This window comes from Phocoena phocoena, chromosome 5 (assembly GCF_963924675.1).
Source record: "Phocoena phocoena chromosome 5, mPhoPho1.1, whole genome shotgun sequence".
In the NCBI taxonomy this organism is placed as follows: domain Eukaryota; kingdom Metazoa; phylum Chordata; class Mammalia; order Artiodactyla; family Phocoenidae; genus Phocoena; species Phocoena phocoena.
In genome coordinates, this window is record NC_089223.1 from 52,112,295 (window position 1) to 52,119,317 (window position 7,023).

The window sequence follows — 7,023 nt, forward strand, 5'->3', positions numbered from 1 at the left end:
GAACCCGTGTCCCTGCATTGGCAAGCAGACTCTCAACAACTGCACCACAAGGGAAGCCCTCTAGTGTATTTTTCATTTCAGTTATTGTATTGTTCATCTCTGTTTGTTTGTTCTTTAATTCTTCTAGGTCTTTGTTAAGCATATCTTGCATCTTCTTGATCTTTGCCTCTGTTCTTTTTCCAAGGTCTTGGATCATCTTCACTATCATTCTTCTGAATTATTTTTCTAGAAGGTTGCCTATCTCTACCTCATTTAGTTGTTTTTCTGGAGTTTTATCTTGTTCATTCATCTGGTACAAAGTCCTCTGCCTTTTCATTTTGTCTATCTTTCTGTGAATGTGGTTTTCCTTCCACAGGCTGCAGAATTGTAGTTCTTCTTCTGCTGTCTGCCCTCTGGTGGATGAGTCTATCTTAGAGGCTTGTGCAGCCTTCCTGATGTGAGGGACTGGTGGTGGGTAGAGCGGGGTGTTTCTCTGGTGGGCAGAGCTCAATAAAACTTTAATCCGTTTGTCTGCTGATGCACGGGGCTAAGTACCCTCTCTGTTGGTTTTTGGCCTGAGGCAACTGAGCACTGGAGCCTGCCTGGTTCTTTGGTGGGGCTAATGGCGGACTCTGGGAGGGCTTATGCCAAGGAGGACTTCCCAGAAGTTCTCCTGCCAGTGTCCTTGTCCCCACTGTGAGCCACAGCCATCCCCTACCTCTGCAGGAGCTCCTCTAAAACTGGCAGGTAGGTCTGATCAGTCTCCTATGGGGTCACTGCTCCTTCCCTTGCGTCCTTATGTGCACACCACTGTTGTGTGCCCTCCAAGAGTCGAGTCTCTGTTGTGACTCTACGTCTCTGAGTGGAGTTGAGACTCTGGGACTCTGAGTGGAGTCTCACAGACTCTGAGTCCTGTGAAGCTTCGATGATTTGTGGTTGTGGAAATCCTATAGGAGACGGTCCACAGCAGGTGAGGCTAATGCTATCAGTGGAGGGGGTGAAGCCAAAGATCTTCAGTTCCAATAAGAGGTGCTGATGTACATACAGGACAAAATCTTCTCGTGTGAATGTAGTTCAGGCTCATTTAAGATGAATGCAGTCATGTTAATGCCTAACATCTTCTATTTTGTACCTCTCCTCAGGGACCCTCTCCTCAGTTCCTGAGGCTCCTGTAACTCATGTACAGGGGAATGGAGAGTGGGCTCTGTCCAGTCTGAGCCCTGAGTTACCCTGTGTGTATCTTAGGATACTTTGTATTTCTGTGGTGTCTGTTGTAACATCATTGCTTTCATTTCTGATTTATTTGGGTCCTCTCTTTTTATAAAAAACATACTACTATTGTCTTTTATTCTTTACAGAAGCTTAATAAATGTTTGATCTACTACCCTTACTCTATGTATACTTTTTTCAATGAGATTTTTACTTTTGTTTGTTTTCTTGGTACTATCAATAATTAGTGAGACTTCTTTTAAGCATAAGTAAATTCCTTCAGCATTGCATATAAAGCTGGTTTATTAGTGATGAACTCTTTTAGCTTTTGCTAGTCTGAGAAACTCTTGATCTCTCCCTCAATTATTTTCTTTTTCCATAAATTTATTTATTTATTTATTTTTGGCTGCGTTAGGTCTTCATTGCAGTGCGTGGGCTTTTCTCTAGTTGTGGCAAGTGGAGGTTACTCTTCGTTGTTGTGCACGGGCTTCTCATTGTGGTGGCTCTTCTTGTTGTGGAACATGGGCTCTAGGTGCTCAGGCTTCAGTAGTTGTGCCTCATGGGCTCAGTAGTTGTGGCTCATGGGCTCTAGAGCACAGGCTCAGTAGTTGTGGCACACAGGCTTAGTTACTCTGTGGCATGTGGGATCTTCCTGGATCAGGGATCGAACCTGTGTCCCCTACATTGGCAGGCAGATTCTCAACCACTGTGCCATCAGGGAAGCCCTCTCCTTCAATTCTGAATCATAATCTTGATGGTAGGGTATTTCTGTTGTAGACTTTTTTCTTTTTAGCCCATTGAATATATCCTATCATTCCTTCCTAGTCTGCAAATTCTGCTGAGAAGTCATCTGACAGTCTTATGGGAATACCTTGAACATAACTAGACCCTTTTATTTCACTGCTTCTGTGATCTCTCTTAAAATTTTAAATTTTTGGTGCTTTATAATTTGTCTTGGTGTGGACCTGTTTGTATTCATCTTGTTTGGGACTCTGTTTCCTGAACCTGGATGTGTGTTTCCTTTCCCAGGTTAGGAAAGTTATCAGTTACTATATCCTTTAATAAGTTCTCTGCCCACTTCTCTCTTCTTCACGTTCTGGGACCCCTGCAATGCTCATGTTAATATTCTTGATATTGTCTCAGAGGTCTCTTTACTTATAGTCTTAATTGTTTTTTCTTTGTACTATTCAGTTTGGGTGATTTTCACTACTTTGTTTTCCATTTCACTGATCTGTTCTTCTGTATCATATAGTACAATGTGGCTTCTCTCGTGTGTGTGTGTGTGTGTGTGTGTGTGTGTGTGTGTGTGTTTTAGCTCTTTTATTGTATTGTTCACTGTTTGGTTCTTTTTGACATGTTATTACTCTTTGTTGAAATTCTCACTATGTCCATCTATTCTTCTCCTGACTTGGGTGAGCATCTTTATAATCATTACTGTGAACACTTTTTATTGGGTAAAATGCATATCCCTGTTTTATTCAGTTCTTTTTCTGATGTCGTGTCTTGTTACTTCATTTGTAACATATTCCTCTATTTCCTTATGTTTCCTAATTCTCCGTGCATTTCTATTCATGAGGTTCAGGTTGTTACATTCCCGGGTCTCAGAAAAGTGGCCTTATATAGGAGATGACTGATAGGGCCCAGCAGCACATTGTCCTATGGCCAGCAGAGCCACATGCTCCAGCATTGTCCCCTGTGTGGGCTGCACAAACCTTTCTCTTATGGCAAGGCCAACTTCTGTAGAGAAGCTGGTAAGCAGTGTTGGACCCTGGCCTAAATGGCTGTGAGCCCCTGTATTTGATTGCCATGGGTGTGCTGATAACCAAGGCAGCCCTCCGTTATGGGTGGCTGTGTGGTGCTCCAGATTCACAGGCGGACAGGGTAGGCCCCCAGTGTGTCTTGTTGTGAGGCCTCTGGTGCAGAGTGCTATGGGCATGGTGGTAAATAGGGCATGCCCCTGATTCTAATCAGTTCCAGGGAAGACTCTAAAATGTTGCTTGCTAATGTCTCCGTTCCTAGCGGGAGTCCCAGCTGCCTCTTGCCGTTCCAAGAAGCTCTCCGAGATTAGCAAGTTGGTCTGACACACGTGTCTTTCACGCTATTGGCTCTGCACAGGAACTGAGGCCATATGAGATTTGTGTGTGCCCTATGAGAGCAAAGTCTCAGTTTTCTTTAGCCTCCCAGCTTTCCAGAAAATAAGTCCTGCAGGTTTTCAAAGCCAGACCTGCTGTGTTATTTTCTTCCAGTGCAGGAACCCTGGGCTGAGCAGCCTGATGCCAGGCTCAGACCCTTCCCTCCATGTGGAGGACCTATGCAATTGTGATATCTTCCAGCTGTGGGTCACTGTGCTCCATGTGTAGGTTCCAATTTGACTGTGCTTCCAGTCCTCCTACCTGCCTTGTGGTTTCTCCTTCCTCATATCTTTAGTTGTGGAAAACGTTCCCTGCTAGTCTTCAGAGATAATTTCCATGTAAGTTGTAATTTGGGTGTGTCCATGGCAGGAGGGGAGCTCAGTATCTTCCTAGTCTATCTTCTTGATCCCCTCTCAAGAATTCTTTGAAAATATATGCATTTATTACTGTAAACATAACTCTTTGAATTGCAGCCTTGTTCCTGTATTCCATAAATTTAGGTACTTTGTGTTTCCAATTTTGTTTGCTTTAAGATTTCTTCTAAATTTCCCTTTTGATTTATTCCTGTATGCATTGGCTATTCAGGAGCTTATTGTTCAATTTCTAAGTGTTCTTGAATTTTCAATTATTCTTTTTAATATTGAATTTCAGTTTCATACCATTGTGGTTGGAAATGATCCTTGATATGATTCCAATATTCTTGGATTTTTGAAGACTTGTTTTGTGGCTTAACATAGGATCTACCCTAGGCAATGTTCTGTGTGTACTTAAGAACAATGGAAAGTTTGCTGCTGTTGAGTGGAACATACTGTAGATGTATGTTAGGTTCATTTGATATTAAGTGTGTGTTCAAGTTCAGTGTTTCCTGATTGATATTCTGTCCAGATGATCTATACAGTGTTGAAAGTTGGGTATCGATGTTTCTTACCATTATTTTATTTCTGCGCATTTTCCCCTTCAGGTGGGTTAATATATTCTTTATATGTTGAGAGACTCCAAAGCTGGATACATACATATTTATAATTGTCATGATTTCTTGATGAATTAATCCATTTATCATTATATGATAACCTTATTTCCTTTGAGAGGTTTGACTTCAAGTCTTTTAACCTGATAATAGACTAGTCAGGCAAGTATCATTTCATGGAGTGTATTTTTTCCAATCATTCAAGTTTATGCTATATATGGATTAGAAGTTAACATGAATCTCTTGTACACAGTATAATTAAACATTCTTTAATCCATTCATCCACCCTATGGATAATTTAAATTGAAGTATAGTTGATTTACAATATTACATTGGTCTCAGGGTTACAACATATGGACTGAATATTTTTATAGATAATGCTCCACTAAAGTGATTACAAAATAAAAGCTATATTTCCCTGTGTTTGTACTATGTATCCTTGTTTGTTTATTTCATACATAAGGGTATTGGATTTAGAGAAACAAACTACTGTATTTCCCTCCCCCCTTCACTCGCCTCACCGGTAACCACTAATTTGTTCTCTGTGAGTCTATTTCTGTTTTGTTATGTACATTCCTTTCTTGCATTTTTAGATTCTACAGAGAAGTGAGAACATAGAGTATTTGTCTTTCTCTAACTTATTTAAGTAGGTATAAATATTCTAGGCCTATCCACCTGTTGCAAGTGGCAGAATTTGATCCCTTTTAATGGCTGAGCAGTAGTCTATTGTGTATACATACAACATCTTCTTTATCCACTCATCTGTTGATGGACATTTAGTTTGCTTCCATATGTTGGCAATTGTAAATAATGCTGCTATGAACATTGGGATGCATGTATCTTGTCAAATTGGTGTCTTCATTTTCTTTGGACATATACCAATCAGTGGAATTGTTGGCTAATATGATAGTTCTACTTTTAGCTTTTCTCAGGACCTCCATATTCTTTTCATAGTGGGTGTACCAATTTACAATCCCACCAACAGTGTACTAGGACTCCTTTCTCCATGTCATGAACAACATTTCATATTTGTAGACTTTGGAATAATAGCCATGTTGAGAGGTGTGACGTGACCTCTCATTATGGGTTTTCTTGTGGGTCATTCATTAAGTTTAATTTACAAAAGAAGGTGATAGGCTGGATGTGATCTCCAGGTTTAGTTTGCTAATGCCTGGTATAGGTTAATTTGGGGAGAATTAATACCTTTACAATGTTATTTATTGTTAACATTTTTCAGGTTGACATTTAATGATTGGTAACAGATTTAAAATGTTTTCTTCCTGAAGGATATCTGAAGTCTATTGGTTTGTTTCTGTTTTATAAATTTGTTCATTTCTATCACCTTTTAGACTCCACTATAAGTGATATCATATGATATTTGTCTTTTTCTATCTGACTTACTTCACTTAGAATGAAATAATGCCATTTGCAGCAACAGGAATGGACCTAGAGATGATCATGCTTTTTCATTTCTGAGTAATATTTGATTGTGTACATGTACCACTTTTTCATTATCCATTCATCTGTTGATGGACATTTTGGTTGCCTCCATGTCTTGGCTATTGTAAATAGTGATGCAGTGAATGTTTGGGTTTGGGTGCATTTGTCTTTTTGAATTCTGGCTTTCTGCAGATGTATGCCCAGAAGTAGGACTGATAGATGATATGGTAGCTCTATTTTGACTTTGTAAAGACATCTTCATACTGTGCTTTATAGTGGCTCTTACCAGCTTACATCTCACCAACAGCATAGGAGGGTTCCCTTTTCTCCATGTCCTCTCCAGCATTTATGGTTTGTAAACTTTTTGATGATGGCCATTCTGACTGTGCAAGATGATACCTTGTTGTGGTTTTGATTTGCATGTGTCTAATAATTCGAGACGTTGAGCATCTTTGCATGTGTTTTTTTTTAAACACTGTGAGAAAAAGTTACAGTTGACATTGGCTTTTTGAAAGTCTGACTATTTTGAATTTTTGTTCAATAACTATCACAGGACATTTGTTAAAGGGCAGGTGTCATTTACGCTCTGGCAGTCCTTGTGAATATTAAGTGCCCATAAGCACATGTTTTAAAGTTGCTGTTGTGGAAATGGGCACAGGCGGTAGGATTTCCTTCATGCCCCTCTCTGGTTACTTGGGTAACCAGATCCACTGTGGAAGACGGGCTCCTGGATTGTAAATTAGTGTGGGCTATGGCAGAACAAACACCCAAAATCTTCTGTTTTGTTACTTCTTGTTTTTGTTTTAATTTAATTTTTCTTTTTTATTGAAGTAAAGTTGATTTTAAAATGTTCTGTTTGTGGTAGGCATACAGAATCTTGTTCAGTTATGTATATTCATATGTCTATTCATCTTCAGATTCTTTTTCCATATAGGTTATTAGAGAGTGTTGAATAGACTTCCCTTTGTTATACAGTAGGTCCTTGTTGATAATCTATTTTATATGTATTAGTGTGTAAATATTTTTCCCAGCCTCCTGATTTATTCCTTCTGCCCACCTTTCCCATTGGGTAACCATAAGTTTGTTTTCTAAGTCTGTGAGTCTGTTTCTCTCTCTTTTATTTTATTTGTTTGACTGTGCTGCGAGGCATGTATGATATTAGTTCTCCCAACACCAGGGATCGAACCCATGCCCTCTGAAGTGGAAGCTCGGATTCTTAACCATTGGACGACCTGGAAAATCCCTGTTTCTCTCTTGTAAATTAGTTCATTTGTATCAATTTTTAAATTTCAGCTA